The sequence below is a fragment of the Lithobates pipiens genome, unplaced genomic scaffold, assembly GCF_037356315.1.
Source record: "Lithobates pipiens isolate NorthernLeopardFrog02 unplaced genomic scaffold, aLitPip1_a1.2 Scaffold_18, whole genome shotgun sequence".
In the NCBI taxonomy this organism is placed as follows: domain Eukaryota; kingdom Metazoa; phylum Chordata; class Amphibia; order Anura; family Ranidae; genus Lithobates; species Lithobates pipiens.
Window position 1 is genome coordinate 570,814,193 of NW_027507758.1, and position 20,210 is coordinate 570,834,402.

General features: G+C 42.0%; 1 protein-coding gene across 2 annotated transcripts in view; it reads left to right on the forward strand.

Moving 5' to 3' along the window:
- Positions 1 to 10,549: 10,549 nt before the first annotated feature.
- Positions 10,550 to 20,210, forward strand: part of PAQR8 (progestin and adipoQ receptor family member 8) — a 128,837-nt gene continuing 119,176 nt past the window's right edge. Inside the window, exon 1 of one of the 2 annotated variants that reach the window (XM_077489023.1) lies at positions 10,550 to 10,898. The gene's annotated coding sequence lies outside the window, so the exon portion shown is untranslated. The remainder of the gene's footprint in view (positions 10,899 to 20,210) is intronic. The other variant, XM_077489022.1, reaches the window with a different exon arrangement.

The window sequence follows — 20,210 nt, forward strand, 5'->3', positions numbered from 1 at the left end:
GCTGCTGGTGGCTTTGTTACCGATCACAGGGTGCGCCTGTCCACCGAATCAGTTGATCGACTGACCTTCATCAAGATGAATCAGTCTTGGATCACCCACAGCTACCAAGCACCTGAAGCTGATGTAACCGAATAATTTTTTTTGAAATATCACATCCCTTCAAGACTGCCTATGCTGATGCTGAGTGACTGTCCTGTTATGTTGATTGTCTATCCTCTTCCTCCTCCGCTGATATGTTGGAAGAACATTTCTGGTACTGGGTGATGCCATCAGCCCAATTTTTCTGCCCCTGTTTAACAGGGGCGTTTAAGTACAATTTTTGATGCAATGCTTTGCAGCAGGGCTAATTCCTGCAATAAAACTAGAGTATATGGGAGAGGTTGCAGTGTCGTGGCACCAGCACCAGTGCCTAAGGCCCAATTTTTCTGCCCCTGTTTAACAGGGACATGTAATTACAATTCTTGATATAATATTTCACAGGAGAGCCCGTTCCTGTGCCCACCCAGAGTAACTGTGAGGACTTATAGTGTTGTGGCACCAGCACCACAACCACCAAAGGTCAATTTTTCTACCACTGTTCAACAATGGCATGCAATTACAATTCTTGATATAATCGTTCACAGCAGGGCGCTCCAGCGCCCACCAAGAGTCACTTTGAGGGCTTACAATGTTGTGACAAAACCAACACCTTGTTCTGCAGAGCATATAGGGCAGGCCCCTACTTTCAAACATCCAACTTACAAACATCTCCTACTTGCAAACGGAAGGAGACAACAGCAAATGAGATGAAAAAAGATGGACGACAAAACAAATTATACAGGGGTGATAACCCTTCCCTATGTTTTCCAAAAAGCTTAAAAAATTTTTTTTTGACTGGAGCTACACTTTAAAAATGTACCAGTTGAAAATTACAAACAGATTCAACTTAACACAACAAACCTACACAGTCCCTGTCTTGTTTGCACTGCCTGTATACTGCTGTTCTGAGTATATAAGGCCTGGGGGCCACAAGCATTTCCCTTTTTTAATATGGGTACGGGGTTCCCCTTAATATGCGTACAAGACCCAAAGGGGCTGGTAATGGGCAGGGAGGGATACCCATGCCATTGTTCTCAATGATTTTCAACCATATTGCAGGAACCAGATATAACATTAAAACCGCAAGCAGTTTTAAATGATGTTATTTCCGTTTAATGTCATTTTGTGCAGGGACTGTTCTAAACACGGGAAACACGTGGCACTTCACAGGCATACTACAGACACCCCCAGGCACCATATTTAAAGGAATATTTCACTTTTTTTTTTCACTTTAATCGTCATTAAAATCAGTGCTCCCGCCAAAACGGCCATTTTTAAAAACATTTTAGGCATTGACCCATGTCCCCTGGGTCCCCAAACCCTTTTTAGGACAGTATCTTGCATATTAGCCGTTAAAATTAGCACTTTTAATTTCGAACGTTCGAGTCCCATAGACTTCATTGGAGTTCTAAAGTTTGTATTAATTTGGGGTCCGTTCGAAAGTTCTGGTGCGAACCGAACCGGGGGGTGTTCGGCTCATCCCTAATGGCCAGTTAAATTGTAAAATGATTTCAATTCTGAAAAATGTAAGGTTACGCACCTAGGCCAAGACTATTGTATAACAGATGTCCCTTTACTGCTAACAACCCTTTTACTCCAACTTTCCCCTCTGACCTTATTAATAAAATCCATACAAAAATCTGGAGTAAACGTAGGCCGTAGCAACCATATATATATATATATATATATATATATATATATATATATATATATTCCAATTTACATCAACATGAAAACATCTGTTATGAAAAACCATCAGTCCTTCATAGCGTTGGCATTTGCAGGATCCTCCATAACCATCGGTATCCAAATACTACACTGCGGTACCTCTCAAGTGTGTTATTAGGCCTCAAGCCGACAGGCTGGCTCAAAGACAACCACTTACCGCAGTGCACCCATTACCAATTTACAGCTATCCCCCTGTTAACACTGTCATGTCTGCCCTTTGCTTACCTCATTTTATTAATTTAGCTCTGGGCTTTTTTGGAGAAGAGCAATAGTTTCTATACACTTATGCCCCGTACACACGATCGGACTTTCTGACAATACAACTGTGGATTTTTTGTTCAAAGGATGTTGGCTCCAACTTGTCTTGCATACACACGGTCACACAAATGTTGGCCAACAATTACGAATGTAATGATGTACAAGATGTATGTGATCTCTCCATTATTAGTTATATCACAGGCTCGTACTTGATTTCGAGCATGGGTGTACTTTTGTCCGACGGACTTGGGTACACACAATTGGAAAGTCTTACAACAAACATTTGTTGTCGGAAAATCTGACCGTGTGTACAGGGCATAGAAGGTTTACAGTTGGGCAAAACAGGTTGAGAATGTCATGGGTCACCCTGTCCCCTAGCTGTCCCCACAGTGTTCCCTGCTCTCTGTGCATAACCCACCAACTGTGTTGGGAGAAATGTGCACCAACACTGCATGAAGATCCTGCCACTCAACGCAAACTACAAGCTGGGCAATGGGTAGTCTGATCCCCTATTTTGCCTGCATATGGATTTGTCCGTGTCTGAAGTGGGCATGGTGCGGCCCCCACTTCCCACACTCTGCATTGCCCACTAGAGACAAAAGTCATGCATTTAGATGTGGCCAAGCCAGAAGGGAGTGGAGCTTCTTGCCAGAGCAATCAGTTTGTCTGACTATATTGTGGCCCAGGTTGGTTTTGAATACCTACCCTGAACTCCAACCTTGCTCTACACCAGAGATATGCAATTAGTGGACCTCCAGCTGTTGCAAAACTACAATTCCCATCATGCCTCTGCCTCTGGGTGTCATGCTTGTGGCTGTCAGAGTCTTGCTATGCCTCATGGGAGTTGTAGTTCGGCAACAGCTGGAGGTCCGCTAATTGCATATCCCTGCTCTACACTGTTGCTGTACTCTCTCACTATTGTCCCTTCCTGTGTCCATACCTACCCCTTGTGATCCTGGACCCTATCCTTGCTGTACCTTGTTGCTGTATGTACCTTGCTGTGTCCGTGCCTCAGCCCTGTGACACTGAGGCCCTTCTGTGTCATTGTATCCTGATAGCAGGACTCCCCTGCAGATTGGCTGTAAGGGCCCAACGAATGCAACCAATTCCAGTGAATGGATGGGCGCCACAGATGTCTTGAAACCACTTGCAATGCACATGGTTGTGTGCCTTATTGTGGCAGTTACAGGGTTAAAACAGGTGGTGAGTGGGTGTCACATTGTCTCCTCACTGCCTGTCAATTGCCTATGAAAAGGATTCCAATTTAACGTGTTCAGTGGGCGGTAAGCTTGTGGCCCAGTCAAGTGAATGGAGACGCACCACACCTGAAACCATGTGCATCGCATATGGTTGCGGCACGTTGGTATGGCAATTATGGGGTAAAACAGGTGGGGAATAGGTGTCACATTACCTCCTCGCTGCCTGAAAAACATCTTTGAAAAGCAATCCAAACAAAGATAATTTTTCAGAGGTGTAGTGGTTTGGACATAAATCTAAACTTAAAGTGGTTGTAAACCCTTACAAACCACTTTGACCTACAGGTAAGCCTAGATTAAGGCTTACCTGTAGGTCCAAGAAATATCTCCCAAACCAGTCAGTCCTGAGATACAGTAGATAATGTAATAGTAATATTGGCAAACAAGGCAGCTCCTTGGTATTCAAACTATCCACCCGTCCAACACGGCATCCAGCAACAGAATGTGAAGGGTAAAATAACCATCGGCAACATCCACCCTGGTTCTCTGTCGTGTTTTTAATCATAAGCCTTATGGAATACCTATTCAACACACTGTTCTGAATATACCATCTTTTACACTTATACATACCCCTGAAGAAGGAGATTCAGTCTCTCCAAAACGCGTAGGGTGTTTCAAGTAATCAGTGTATATACAGACTATCAGTGTATCTATGCATTCCTTGTTTTATGTATTTTCTTAATTTTTTCAATAAAAAAACTCTTTTGTATCTTAAAAATCTGATATTGACTGTACATGCCTTAAAAGTCCACCGCTAGGGGTGTTCCAATTTTCGGTCTATAATTTTGGACGTGGCACACAAATTTGTAAAATGATTGCCTCCCACGTATATTTTTTTGTTATATGAGGTTGGGCAAGTGTCCGCTCACCAATCCCAGCGAAATTAAAGAGGGATGTGAGGGTTCTGCAGCAAGCCTCTGCAGAGTCTGGCTTGAGGGACAGCGCTCTACCCTGTGGCGCACTCCGCTGCAGCCGAACTCTGCTGGATCTGGCATGGATGTGCTGAGAGAGGCCTCCAAGCTGCCTCTGAATGACCAGAAGTGGCTGGCTGTGGATGCTCCCGCACCCACTTGTGATGACTCTTCTTCTCCCTGTTGCACAGGCCTGTCTGTCAACAAGTCACTGCTTGCAGATCCAGGCTGTGGTCCCAAGACAGTGATTCTGTCCCCACATAGGCTTTTTATATCTTCTCCCAGCATTCTGTCCATGACAGTCCAAGTGAGTATAGAACTTGGATCTTTGGACTACATGTCCCAAGATGCTTTGCTCTATTCTTAGTTCTCGTTCACCCTGACTGCAGGATGTGATGACACTGGGATTCATTTACTAAAGAAAAATCCACTTTGCACTACAAGTGCACTTGGAAGTGCAGTGGATTTGGCTTTAGTAAATCAACCCCATAGCATCCAGGCTGGGCACTGGGAGAAAACAGCCACACTGTAGCAATATTGCAGAGTGTCTTCTGAATATGCAGGCGATATTAGCCAGCTCCTGGCTACAATAACATGCACACATATCACCAGCAGGTACTGGTAGGAGGATGGTGTATTTAACAGAGTATTCACAACATTGAGACAGAAGAGAAGAGGAGATCTCTGGTTTCAGTGGGCACATTCTGCCTATTCACTGTAGCTTGAACAACATTATTACATCAATCCACATGTTTGTAATTATAATGAATTATGGTGGGGAATGCAGAAGTAAATCACCACTGTGGTCATGTGGTTTGTCCTCCTGAAAAGATCTTGTGATGTTGCAATAGCAATGGTGTGCTGAGATAGGAAATCGTTGACTGTGTTGCACTGTATCAAGCTATGATGTGTTGCTGTATGATGATTGCATTACATTGTATCTTGTGATGATGTTGTAGCAGGAAGTTGTGCATTGTGTTACCCTGTTTATAGCAATGATGTTGTAGCATGGACATTGTGTATTGTGTTACATTGTATCAAGAGGATGTTGCAGTTTAAAAGATGAATATTGTGTTACACTGTAACTTATGGTGAAGTAGCTGTATGAAAGTTGTCTATTGTGTTACATTGTATCTAGCAATGATGTTGTGATAAGATCTTGTGTATTGTGTTACACTGTGGAGATGATTTACTAAAACTGGAGAGTGCAAAGTCTAGTGTAGCTCTGCATAGAAACCAATCAGCTTCCAGGTTTTATTGTCAAAGCTTAATTGAACAAGCTGAAGTTAGGAGCCGATTGGCTACCATGCACAGCTGCACCAGATTTTGCACTCTCCAGTTTTAGTAAATCTTCCCCTGTATCCTTTGATGATGTTGTAGCGTGGAAGTTTTAAATTGGGTAACATTGTACCTAGAGGTAATGTTGCATAGGAAGTTTTGTATTGTGTTACATTGTACCTAAAGTTGATGTTGCAGTTTAAATGTTCTGTATTGTGTTGCACTGTATGTAGTGATGATGTTGCACTATGGAAGCTGTGTATTGTGTTACATTGTATGTAGCAGTGATGTTACAGCATGGAAGTTGTGTATTGTGTTACATGGTATCTAGCAGTGATGTTACAGCATGCAATTTGTGTATTTTGTTACATTGTATGTAGCAGTGATGTCGCAGCATGGAAGTTGTGTATTGTGTTACATTGTATGTAGCAGTGATGTTGAAGGATGGAAGTTGTGTATTATGTTACATTGTGTCTAGCAGTGATGTTGCAGCATGCAAGTTGCCAATTAGTGTGAATGATGGATTATAGTTGTTCAACTTTAACTTGTCAATAAATGTCAAAAGAAGCTCAGGTGTACCCATCCAAAAGATTATTATATCATCGATATACCTGCACCGCGCAGGTATATCGAATAACAATCTGCTGCAAACACCTCATTCTCCCACCCCCCCAGGTACAGGTTGGCATACGATGGGGCACACTTAGTCCCCATCGCTACCCCCTTGCACCTGGAGGGTAGTGGGAGCCATCAAAGGTGAATGCATTCTGTGTCAAAATGAAGTGAAACATTTCGGTGACAAAGGTGTTATATGGAATGGTGTTGAGGTATCTTTAATTAAGAAAGAGTGAAGTCATCATGACTCCTTTGTCCTGAGGAATACTTGAATATAGGGCCGCTACATCAATTGAGGCTAAGATGGTATGAGTAGGGACAAATAGTCCCTCCAAAACTGTAAGTACATGGATGGTATCCTTTAAATGGGATGGTAGGCTTTCCACATGAGGGCACAAATAGTCGCCAATTAGAGAACTGGCTTGTTGGGTTAAAATGCCTATCCCCGAGATGATTGGTCTCCCAGGTCGGTTTTGAAGGGATTTGTGAGTTTTGGGTAGGGCATAAAAAGTAGGGGTGATGGGGTGGTTAACTTTCAAGAAGTCTCGTGTATTTTTAGAAATTACTTTTCTGGAGAAAGCTCTATCAATGGTTCTGAAAAATTCCTGTTGGAATTTGTGGATCCATGAAATTGGGATCCTACGATACCAAGAGGGATTTTCCGTAATTTTCTGGCACATAGCCATATAATCTTCTGTGGTTTGTATGACAAGGTTGCCTTCCTTGTCTGAGGGTGTAATTATTATATCTTGTCTCACTCTAATTCGATTTACGGGCAATCTTTGGGTGGAGGTTAGATTTGATTTCTTAGATTTTGAATGTAGTCTTTGAATATCTTCAGTGGTTTGGTCAACAAACGATTTAAGGTTGGAATTGGAGAAAGTTGGAAATTTTCGTGACATATTTTCTTGGGGGTGTAGAGTTGGGGATATCTGACTCTTCTGTATTGGTTAGGACCTGATACATCTCTTTGGGTTGTCCCATACTCCCCCTTCCTTTTCCAACTGGTACAGTATCCACAATCAAACTACCCACACTAAGGAGAATCCCAATATAAAATGGTCACGTATGGACTATAGGATGTTGCAAATCCTGGACCCCTTGCACCCTTCATGTGGAAAGCCTACCAATCTATTTAAAGGATACCATCCATGTACTTATAGTTTTGGAGGAACTTTTTTGTCCCTACTCATACCATCTTGGCTTCAATTGTTGTAGAGCCCCTATATTCAAGTATTCCTCACGACAAAGGGGTCATGATGACTTCACTCTTAATGAAAGAGACCTCGACACCATTCCATATAAAAACTTTGTCACTGAAATGTTACACTTCATTTTGACACACAATGCATTCAACTTTGATGGCTCCCACTACCTTCAGGTGCAGGGGGTAGCGATGGGGACTAAGTGTGCCCCATCGTATGCCAACCTGTTCCTTGGGGGGTGGGAAGGCGAGGTGTTTGCAGCAGATTGTTATTCTATATACCCGCGCCGCACTCTTTTGTGGCGCAGGTATATCGATGATATAATAATCTTTTGACAGGTACGATTGAGCTTCTTTTGACATTTATTGAGAGGTTGAACTGTAACAACTATAATCTATTGTTCACACTTAATTGGCATATTGACACCCTCCCCTTTCTGGATTTAATTGTTGTTATGGAATTATTTCTGATTGGGACTCTAAAAACAGAAGTTAAAACTGCAGCTGCAGGAACAGATTTAAAGGACGCAATCCCTGCATTTAAAATGTCCGTTCAGTGCCAAAATGTATTATTGCATGTTATTTTATACAAAAGCTAGTGAATAGAACAATTGCAAAAATAAAACCTTAAGAGGGGAGGGGGGAGTAGAGACAGAGAGAAAGCTTCTAGCAGAAGATGTGTCTGTGTGTTAGGTGAAGGTTACAGAACACATTTCAACAGTGCAAACAAAATGGAGTCTCTTGTGCTTAAATGAACAATACAGTGAATGTCCATTTTTAGTGTCCATCTGCAGCATTGTTCCTCACTGCAGTCAGATTATTGCCCATCTGCAGCATTGGTCCTCACTGCAGCCTGATTTGTGCCCATCTGCAGCCTGATTAGTGTCCATCTGCAGCATTGCTCCTCACTGCAGCCTGATTTGTGCCCATCTGCAGCACTGTTCATCACTGCAGCCTGATTAGTGTCCATCTGCAGCATTGCTCCCCACTGCAGCCTGATCAGTGCCCATCTGCAGCCTTGCCGAAATAGACAGAGCCAGATTTCCTGTGTACTCGGCTTGGCTCGGCGCCCAGTCCCGCCCCTTGGCCGGAACCTCTGATGGACATAACACCGGCCCAATGCTGGGACGTCAATGCTAGGAGCCGTCCAGGGGGCAGGACTGAGCGTGACTGTGAGCAGAGCCGAGTACACAGGAGATCTGGCTCTGTCTATTTCAGTGGCACTCATCCCCTCCTTCCCCTTGGTGGCAGCCTATATCAGTGTATAACACGTACACATGATTTTCCCCCTATTTTAAGGGGGACAAAGTGCGCATTATGCACCAATAAATACGGTAATTAAAATGTTTTGGCTTGTATACTCATTTCTACAAACATAATACCAGCATAAACATTTATGATATAATTATACACATCTAGGAGTCCGCCCTGCTTCCCCCGGTGAGCACAGGGAGGTTATCCCCATGGGCTCCCCAGGCTTTCTACTCCAATGGACCAGTATGTCAAGTTCTACAGTTTAAAGGTAAATGCATTGATAAGACAAACTAATTGAAAAATAAGTCTTTATTCTATAGTTTGATAATCTGAAAAGACTCAGAGCCTCTTTAGCTTGTCCCTAGTCTATGAGATACTGCTGGACATCAAATAAGCTGTACGATAGAAAGTGAATTGCTATATTAATCTCGCTAGAAGAATATTTGGGTAACTGTGAATACTTTATAAACTCTCAATGTTAATGATTTGGACATTTTATATGTCTTTTATATTAAAAAATGTTAATACCTGTTAACATTGATTTATAATTCTGTCAATATTGTATTCTTAGGTTACTGCAATATTTCTATTGTACTGGTGCCATTCTAAGGCCCTGACAAAGTGGGGTTCCCGCGAAACGCGTAGCCCATACTATTTGATTCATTGTACCAGTATCAGCACATCCTGTACCCAATTGACAGTAACTGTATCTTTATAACTGTAATACGTTTTTAATCAATAGACAAAAAATAAAGTTTAAATCAATTTCTTTTAAATTTGTGGCATATATTTTCATTCAAAACCTGCAAAAGTACACACAAAGTCCCACCCTACCTGACTTTAACTCTTTAAAGAGGAAGCAAACCCTGATAGGTGTTACTTCTACTTTGTTTCCCTGCAAAGTTAAAGCATCATGGGCTACTATGCATCGCATAGTAGCCCATTATGTGACACTTACCTGCAGGAGAAGGCCGCAATGTCCCTGTCTTCCTCGCTAGTAGTGAGCGTTCATTCTTCACCCCTCTTCCTTCCGGGGCCGCAAATTTTGGCTGTGACTGGCCGGAGTCGCGTGACGTCGCATGACGTCACTCCCACGCATGCGTGCGGGGGCCGCCTTTAACGGCACGACCCGAGCTAGAAACGGCACAGTGTGCCCTTTCTAACTCAGGCGCAGAAGAAATCGCCGTACGGCGATTTGCAAATATCTCCTAGACCGTGCAGATCTGAGAGATATTTCAAGCACCTACAGGTAAGCCTCAATCTAGGCTTACCTGTAGGTTAAAGTGGTTGTAAAGGGTTTACAACCACTTTAACACAATACACAATATTTGTATTGTGTTAGTTACATTGTATGTAGCAGTGATGTTGCAGTATGGAAGTTGTGTATTGTGTTACATTGTATGTAGCAGTGATGTTGCAGCATGGCAGTTGTATATTGTGTTACATTGTATGTATCAGTGATGTTGCAGCATGGAAGTTGTGTATTGTGTTACATTGTATGTAGCGGCGATGTTGCAGCATGGAAGTTGTGTATTGTGTTACATTGTATGTATCGGTGATGTTTCAGCATGGAAGTTGTGTATTATGTTACATTGTATGTAGCGGTGATGTTGCAGCATGGAAGTTGTGTATTGTGTTACATTGTATGTAGCGGTGATGTTGCAGCATGGAAGTTATGTATTGTGCTAGTTACATTGTATGTAGCAGTGATGTTGCAGTATGGAAGTTGTGTATTGTGTTACATTGTATCTAGCGGTAATGTTGCAGCATGGTAGTTGTGTATTGTGTTACATTGTATGTATCAGTGATGTTGCAGCATGGAAGTTGTGTATTGTGTTACATTGTATGTAGCAGTGATGTTGCAGCATGGAAGTTGTGTATTGTGTTACATTGTATGTAGCGGTGATGTGATCTGTGCTGCCTCCTTCCTCCTTCCTCCTCCTCCTCGTCTCTGTTCTCATAAACACACCCTGTTTGTGATCTCTTTGGCTGCACGCTCAGCCTCTTGTGCCTTTCCCAGTGTGACAGCCCCTGGAGGGATAGCCTGACTCTGGGGACACCCTGATCAGGTACTGATCCTCTCTCTTACTCTGACATCTGATGGTGACACTCTCGCTGTTATCTAATCCTCTCACTGAGCAAGAGATCAAGCTCAGCTTCCCCGGCTCTGCTCCTCTGCTGTCACTTTTGTGACTTGCCAGCATCTCACACAACTGCCACAACATCCTCGCCTGCTAAGCTGTCAATCAAGCCCTGCTCCAGGATCCGAGAAGTAAACTCCGGAGGATCTGAAGCCTTCGCTTCCCGGAATCCAATGTGAGTTCTTACGCTTTAATGCCACCGCTTATTTCCCAGCATCTTCCTATAAGTTGTAAGGGGGCTGATTACTCTCAGTATTGTCTCTGCACACCGGGCATGTCTTACCTGCTATTTTATTTATTGCTTTGTGAAATATTTCTTTGTTTTTTTACTTTATTGAAATAATTGAATGTGTACCGGTCATCAGAGAGAACTGGAGGCCACCATTGCTGATCTCATCTTCTGGAAAGGCTAGGGCCTGGCTGTCATGGTGATCCCTTTGCTTCACTACTTTGAGTCACTGACCTGGAACAAGTACGTAGATAACGACTCTCCCGACTTTCCTCATAGGCCTGCTTGTTCCAGGTCAGTGACTTGGAATGTATTGAAGCCAGAGGATGAGAATAACAGCCAGGCAACCAGCATGTTCAGGAGGAGGTCAACAATGCGAGCCTTTCATGTTTCCCTCATGACAAGCTTACTTTATATAACCTAACTTACGTCAATGGATCAGATAAATCAAATATAACAAGATAACAATGTCAGAGTGAAGGCAATTATTATTTACAAGGGACAATTTCAGTTGCTGTCTTTTTTTTTTTTAGCATGCTGTGCTCCTTGTTTTGTCAAGCTGTACAGTGCTTGTGTTTAGTCTAAAGAACCTTGGGTGGTCCTGTTGGCTCTACAAAAGTTGATTCCTCAATCAACGTTCATCAAAGGAGCTGGGCCAAAAATTGTCAGCAGAATAGTGCATGTAGCCACTCAGTGCTATGGCACTGTCAGAATACTAGAGGATTCGTCCATCTGTGCCATTTGCATGGGTGAAGGAATCTAGACTATTACATTTACACTTTATTACCAAAAGTATTGGGACACCCGCCTTTACATGCACTTTAATGGCATCCCACTCTTAGTCCGTAGGGTTCAATATTGAGTTGGCCCATCCTTTGCAGCTATAACAGCTCCAACTCTTCTGAGAAGGCTGTCCACAAGGTTTAGGAGTGTATCTATGGGAATGTTTGACCATTCTTCCAGAAGCGCATTGGACGAGAAGCCCTGGCTTACAGTCTCCACTCTAATTATTCCCAAAGGTGTTCTATTGGGTTGAGGCCAGTCAAGATCCTCCACCCTAAACTCACTCATCCATATCTTTATGGACCTTGCCTTGTACGCTGGTGTGCAGTCATGTTGGAACAGGAAGGGGCCATCTCCAAACTGTTCCCACAAATTTGGGAGCATGAAATTGTCCAAAATGTCTTGGTATGCAGACGCCTTGAGAGTTACCTTCACTGGAACTAAAGGGCAAAGCACAACCCCTGAAAAACAACCCCGCATCATAATCTCTCTCCACCAAATGATTTGGATCAGTGTACAAACAAGGGCTATGGATGAGCGAGTTTGGGTTGGAGGAACTTGACTGTCCTGAGTCATGAACTCAACCTGACAGAACATCTTTGGGATGAATTAAAGTGGAGACTTCAAGCCAGGCCTTCTCGTCCACATCAGTACCTGACCTCACAAATGCACTTCCAGAAGAATGGTCAAACTTTCCCATAGACACAATCCTAAACCTTGTGGACAGCCTTCCCAGAAGAGTTGAAGCTGTTAAATCTGCAAAGGGTGGGCCAACTCAATATTGAACCCTACGGGCTAAGACTGAGATGTCATTAAAGTTGATGTGCGTGTAAAGGCAAGTGTCCCAATACATTTGACAATATAGTGTACCTATTAGTTGATAGACTATGGTGGCTTAAAATTATTATTATGTACCAAATCCCCAAAATTATACCACAATATAGAAAAAAGTACGTTGGGACTTTTCACTTGCTACTTAAAATCATGACATATACAACAACATTTCCTATAAATGAATATATACAGTAGGCAGCAAGTGAACATGTTGTCCATATTGTCAGCTATGATTAAGCACCAGTAAAAGTGGTGTGAAACGCGTCAGCTGTTGTGCTTTTTATTCTGATTTTTGTATGGATGTTCTCAATAAAGGTATTTATTTGGAGTGCGACCATCCAGATATTTTTGCATACTGAGCGGGCACCCTAATTGGCGGGGGGAGGTGAAAGCTTGGAACTGCCACCTTGAGCGGCTTATCGTTTATGTTGTCCCTGAAGTTGATGCAGAAAATATGGGCATCGCAGTTTGTTGTGTGTGGGGTTGTGCAGCTGCAAACTTGGCGCCCATGCTGACCCATGTCCACAGCCAGAATCTCCTACAACGGGCATATGAGCATCAAAACTGGATCATGGAGCAATGGAAGAAAGGGCCTGGTCTGATGAATCATGTTTTCTTTTACATCATGTGGATGGCTGGGTGTGTGTGCGTCACTTACCCGGGGAATAGATGGCAGCATAGGAAAAAGGAAATGTCACACTTTGGGCAATGTTCTCCTGGGAAACCTTGGGTCCTGCCATTCATGTGGATCATACTTGACATGTACCACCTACCTAAACACTGTTGCTGACCAAGTACACCCCTTCATGGAAAGGAGGATTTGGAGTGGGGGGGGGGGGGGGGATCTGTGCTCGGAGGGGAAATTTTAGGGGTAGAGGATTTGTGCTAGGAAGGGAGAATTTTGGGGGGGGGCAGGGACACATTGTTCTTGGAGCATATGTGTTATGGGAGGATTGGAGCTAAGCATGCAGATCAGCGGTTGCTTTTTTTTTTTGAGGGGCGGTTTGCTGACACATAATGCTCATACATCTTGGGGGGGAGCACAATTTGGCATGTTGGCTCTAGGGGACTGGTCAGGACTGTTTTGGTGGCAAAAGGGGGACCTACTTAATATTAATCAATATTAGGCGGGTGGTCTTTTTTGGTTGACCGGTATATTTTTTTATTGGTTAACATAATATATTTTAATTATTTATTTTTAAATATCAACAAGTTCTTGTATATATTTGTAAATACGAATATTTTCCATGATCACAAATATATTTACAAGGTCTAAGATAAATTTTCCTCCAAACTAGTACCCCTCTTCACCTCCTATATACATTGTATGTAGAACTTATCATTGTAGTGGGATCACACATCACCTCCCCCTCTTCTCATTTACATAACATAGGAGGAGGTGTTCTGTAGTTCACAGAGGTGAACCAGGCAGCTGATAACAGCACTGCAGAGTGCACAGGACTTACAATCTCATTAGATGTCTGGCAGTCTCAGCAGGTATAATTTTTACACTTATTACACTTTGCATTGCTTACTATAGTGGAAGGCCAGATGACAGCCTACGCTAAATGTCTTTGGAGTATGCGAAGATGGAGCAAACAAAATTCCACCTGGTCACACTAAACACACAATGTTTAATTTACATGATCTCTTCCATTTCTGTATGTGGATGATGACACTAATTATTAAAATAAACAAAAAATAATAATAATTAACATTTTCCTAATTGATATCCAGCTGTCACATGACCCAGCTCTTTCCCAGCCTGTCTGCAGGGAAACATAAGCAGAAGGAGCTTCTAGTCCTCTGCTGCTGGTCACATGTTCAAAAAACAGCCTTGGAAAACAGTAAAAATTAATAATGTAATATCAATAAACTGTTTTAATTCTTCATACAAATATGTATTTGAAATCAAATCTTTATTATTTTTGGCAATAACATGGTGTGGGTGTATTTTTGTCAATCACTGGCTGTGTCACACGCATCCACCCTGTGTCTATTGCAGTGATTCTCAACCAGGGTTCCTCCAGAGGTTGCTAGGGGTTCCTTCAGCATTGGGCAATTCCTGCCTCTCAGATAGGTTCCCACCGACACCATTGATCTTGTTAGCTATCTGTAAGGAGGTAATTCTTCCCAATGACCACAAGTGTAAGGACCATTCTTCCCACTGACCATCACACTAATGTATCATGAATTGTAGATTTCTAATTTTTAGCAGGGGTTCCCCGAGACCGGAGAACTATTTCAAGGGTTCCTCTGTGTTGAAAAGGTTGAGAAAGGCTGGTCTATTGTGTGAATGTGCTTAGCATAACAGGGAGGTGAAGCCTCCATCAATCTACACGCAATATCCAGCCTCCATTGTGTTTAGATGGTTAGTGGGCATGGAGGAGAAGGGGGGAGGGAGTGGGCTGTCATTTACAACTGTGTATATGCCCACAGGTGTGACTCTATAGTCACATGGACTGCTCAGATGTGATAGGGAGGAAATGCTCAGCATAGAAACTCACTGAAAACTGAGCATGTGCAGAGCTGCCAACACTGTTTTGCAGAATCTCTAGCTCCAGTAGGGACATGGACAGGTGGGAAAAACGGTGAACAGAAAGATCAACCAGGTTTTTTTTGCAGAATACAGAAAATGAATGCCATAGTGACTGTATGAATATGGTCAACAACAAAAAATACAATTTAACCCTCTGTGTTAATAAAATATTCCAGTAGAAATTGAAAATGATATCTTGAAATTATTATTATTATTATACAGGATTTATATAGCGCCAACAGTTTGCACAGTGCTTTACAACATGAGGGCAGACAGTACAATTGCAATACAAATCAATACAGTAGGGATCAGAGGGCCCTGCTCGTTAGAGCTTACAATCTAGAAGTGAATACATAAGGAGCACATCCTACCTACACAGCTGAAGGTATGGAGTGCACAAGTCTACCTTATTCCCTTCCAGTATTCTTGTAATATTGAGTATATATTGAGTAAAAAGAATACATTTGTGAAGAGAACAGCTGTATTCTTGTGAGAAACATAGATCTATCTATACTTTAAAAAAAAACACAAAAAAAGAAATAAAAGGTGTTATGCCGTGTACACACGATCGGACTTTCCGACAACAAAACCGTGGATTTTTGTTCGAAAGTTGTTGGCTCCAAAGTGTCTTGCATACACGCGGTCACACAAATGTTGGCCATCACGTGGTGATGTACAACACATACGACAAACTGAGAAAAAGGAAGTTCAATAGCCAGTACGGCTCCTTCTGCTTGATTCTGAGCATGCGTGAACTTTTGTGCGACAGACTTGTGTACACACAATCGGAAATTCCGACAGCAACGTTTTGTTGGCGGAAAATTTGAGAACCTGCTAGCCAGCATTTGTTGGTGGAAAGTCCGACAGCAAATGTTCGATGGAGCATACACACGGTCGGACTTTCAGCCAACAAGCTCACATTCAACATTTCCCGTCGGAAAATCCGACCGTGTGAATGCTACATTAAGCCCCATACACACTATCATATTTTCTGCAGATTTTTGTCTTCAGATTTACCAAAACCATGTAGTGCAAGGGCCTGCCTGATTTCATACAAATTGAAACTCCTAAGGTTTGACCTCATATTATATGGTTTTGGTAAATCTGAAGGAAAAAATCTGCAGAAAATCTGATAGTGTGTATGGGGCTTAAGACTTGATAGAGCATTTGATCTGTCCTGACTCTGTGTTTAAACTGTAGCATTCTTGCTGTTTCTCATGTAGAAACTGGTCTAAAAACGTTTCTTAGAATCTTATCACAGTCACCTATCAAACACACACTTACCATAGAAGTGTGACTGTGACCGAAGATACAGGAAGCAGAAGGAGAGAAAGTTACACAATACAGAAAATAGATGCAAACTCTACCAATGGAACACACTTCAGCCCCATACACACGATCAGATTTTCTGCTGATTTTTGTTTTCAGATTTACCAAAACCATGTAGTAGAAGGGCCTGCCTGATTGCATAGAATTTGAAACTCCTAAGGTTTGACCTCATATTATATGGTTTTGGTAAATCTGAAGGAAAAAATCTGCAGAAAATCTGATAGTGTGTATGGGGCTTTACTCATTTCCTTTTGGTCAGTTAAAGCAGTATAAAGCCTCATACACACCATCGGACTTTGTACAAACTTTCCCGTGGATTTTTGTACAAAGGGCGTCGGCCGTGAATTTGAATTGCATACACACGGCAGGACTTTTTCAGCCAACTTTCACCAAATCACGTGGTTTTTCTGCTCTTTACCGCCACCTTTGGTCAACTTCTGCATTGTTGTCTGGTGTTTTTCATCCCTTAGGTATTTAACCACATGACCTCCAGAAGGTTTACCCCCCTTCATGACCAGGCCATTTTTTGCTATTCAGGAATGCTTTACTTTAACTGACAATTGCTCACTGTACCCAAACAAAATTGACGTTTTTTTTCCCCACAAATAGAGCTTTCTTTTGGTGCTATTTGATCACCTCTGCGTTTTTTATTTTTTGCGCTATAAACAAAAAAAGGCTGTCAATTTTGAAAAAAATATATATTTTTTTTACTTTCTGCTATAAAACACATCCAATAAAAAAAAATACAATTTCTTCATCAATTTAGGCCAATATATATTCTGCTACATAATTTTGGTAAACAAAATCCCAGTATTGATATATTGATTGGATTGCGCAAAAGTTACAGTGTCTACAAACTATGGGATGTATTTTTGGAATTTTTTTTTTTTTTTTTACTAGTAATGGTGGCAATCAGAGACTTCAGCCTCATACGCTTGACGGGAAATGTGTGATGTCAGGCTGTTGGCGGAAAATCCGACCGTGTGTACGCTCCATCGGACAATTGTCGGATTTTCCACAGACAAATGTTGGATGGCAGGTTTTAAAATTTTACGCAGACAGTTGTCGGATTTTCCAAGCGTGTATACACAAGTCTGTCAGACAAAAGTCCAAAGTACAAACACGCATGCTCAGAAGCAAGGACGAGCCAGAAGTGGTCGGTCTTATAAACTAGCGTTTGTAATGGAGAATTAACATTTGTGACGTGGCAAATTATGAAATCTTGAAACGCAGCGCACATTCTCTTCTTCTTTAATGGGATAATAATAAAGCTGCTTTGCTGGTGATACTGATGGAGTTATTGCAAACACATTTTCAAAGGCCTTTTTTTTCTAGTGATATCAAGAATAATATTATTATCCTTTTTTTTGTTGGGCAAGTTACCACAACACCATTATCCCGTAGTTTTTAAGATCAAAGATACAACTATGTTGGTGTCCCTTGTCATTTTCACATTGTATTTTTTTTAAATGTAACCGCCTACTACTAAACTGTCATTTCAAGTAAAACACATAGCCAAATATTATTCTCCACAATTTTTTTATTGTGCATTAAAAAAAGAAAACAAATAAAATTAGACATGTTATCTGCCAATAGAACCAAAAAGCGCATTCTATGCATCCAAAAATATACCAAAAATACCAAAAATATACCAAAAATATACCAAATCAAATCATTATTATTCAAACAAAAAATAAAATAAAAGCCTCATGCATGTGTCCTGCTTCTTAATATAGGGGGTCAACAATGTCAAGAGTTGGTGAAAGCAGGGGTCCGTCATCTGGAGATACTTACTAAAATCATCCGGATTATTCTCCTGGAGCTCCCGCCGCAAAGGCATATGACATAATTCGTCACGATTAAAAAAGCAACCAATTCTTGGTCCAAGAAATCCTCCTCCTCCTGTTCCTGGACTGGACTTGGGTCAAAGCAATAATAATAATAATATACACTGTACTAATGACACTGACTGGGAAGGGGTTAACATCTAGGGCAATCATAGGGTTAACTGTGTGCCAGACAGTGCATGGTGAATTCACTGTGTGCTGTTTTTACAAAGGGAGGTGCTGGTTTTTATTCCTTGCTTTGCAGAGCAACAAAAACCAGCACATCCCCACTGACCTGACAGAACTATGGGGTTGATTTACTGAAGGCAAACCCACTTTGCACTGAAAGTGCACTTTGAAGTGCAGTCAATCTAAATCTTAGGGGCAGATCTGAAAAGAGGGGAAGCTTTGCTGATTTTATCATCCAATCATGTGCAAGCTAAAATGCTGTTTTTTATTTTCCTTGCATTCCCCCCTCGGATCTACAGCAACTTTACTGCCAAGTGCACTTGCAGTGCAAAGTGGATTTGCCTTTGGTAAATAACCCCCCTATATGTTGTTTAAATTTACAGAGCTCTGTGCTGTCTTCCTCTTCACCCATCTTTGCAATAATTGACTGGGACTTTCTGACTGGCTCGTGCTGTGACTAATCACAGCACAGCCAAGACGGCGGGCGCATGCGCCCCCTACCCTGAAAGAGCTGGATCACGTGTCAGACCTGTTCTGCCGCCGTACTCCTATATGAAGTGGTTAGCAAGAGATTAAGACCCCTTTCACACTGTGGCCTCGGCCATGTTAGTGCTAAAGCGCCGCTCGTTTTAGCAGCACTTTAGTGCTATTTAAGTGGCGCTTTTTGGCCACTAGTGGGGTGCTTTTAACCCCAAAGAAGGGGTTAAAAGTACCTGTGTTGCGGCACTGCCCATTCATTTCAATTGACAGGGGGTTTTGAGAGCGCTAAATATAACGCTCCCAAACTGCCCCAAAGATGCTGCTTGCAGAACTTTTCCTAACATCCCGCAAGCGCACCGCCCCAGTATGAAAAGCCACACTGAACTGAATGGGAGGCGGTTTTCAGGTGCTATACAGGCACTATTTCTAGCGCTAAAATGCCTGGAAACTGCCTCAGTGTCAAAAGGGTCTAATACTGCTTTAAATACTCAATTGAAAGTATTTTGTTATATTGGTTCAATAAGTCTAAAAAGCACCTGTTGATTCTGTCCATAGACATGCGCAGGGGGTGTGCTGGGTGTGCCTAATCACCGCTTGAGGTGCAGATTCCCCCTGTTGATATTGCACCTATGGCCTGAATGGGGCTACTAAAAAAAATGTAAAAAAAAATATTAAAATAATAAAAATAATAAGCTACTGACACTGTCCATGGCCCTACTGACACCAACCTCTGCTCTACTGACACCGTCCATGTTTTAATACATTTGACGTGCACACCCTAATACAACAGGCAGCGCACACCTATGATTCTGCCCAAAATTCAATGAGTTTGTACATTTCTGTGCACTCTGCTTTGAAATCCCAGTAGTGTAATCAGCCCTTCACAGTCACATCCGAACCACAGAACACCTCTCCACAATGTTATGAAGATGAGAGAGAGAGTAGACCCATAGATATAATACAGTGAGTGAGTGTTGTCACCCCAGGATAGGAAGTGTATTACTGGCAGGATCACCAGTTGAAAATAAAGTGGAAAAAAAGTCTGAAAAAAAGAAAAAAATTTTAGCCGCAACATGTAAGGACTGGTGAACCACCATATATTACATTTTTGTTCTTGGGTTTAGATACCCTTTATGTACATTATAAGTGACCCCATAAGGTTCTCTCTAAATGCTGGCTGTAGTGTATTGCAGAGCAATCAATTTAAGGTAAAGTGAGTAAATTTACTGATTCTAGCACAGTTGCAGTGTGCCGAATTGCAATAGTATCCACTGATTG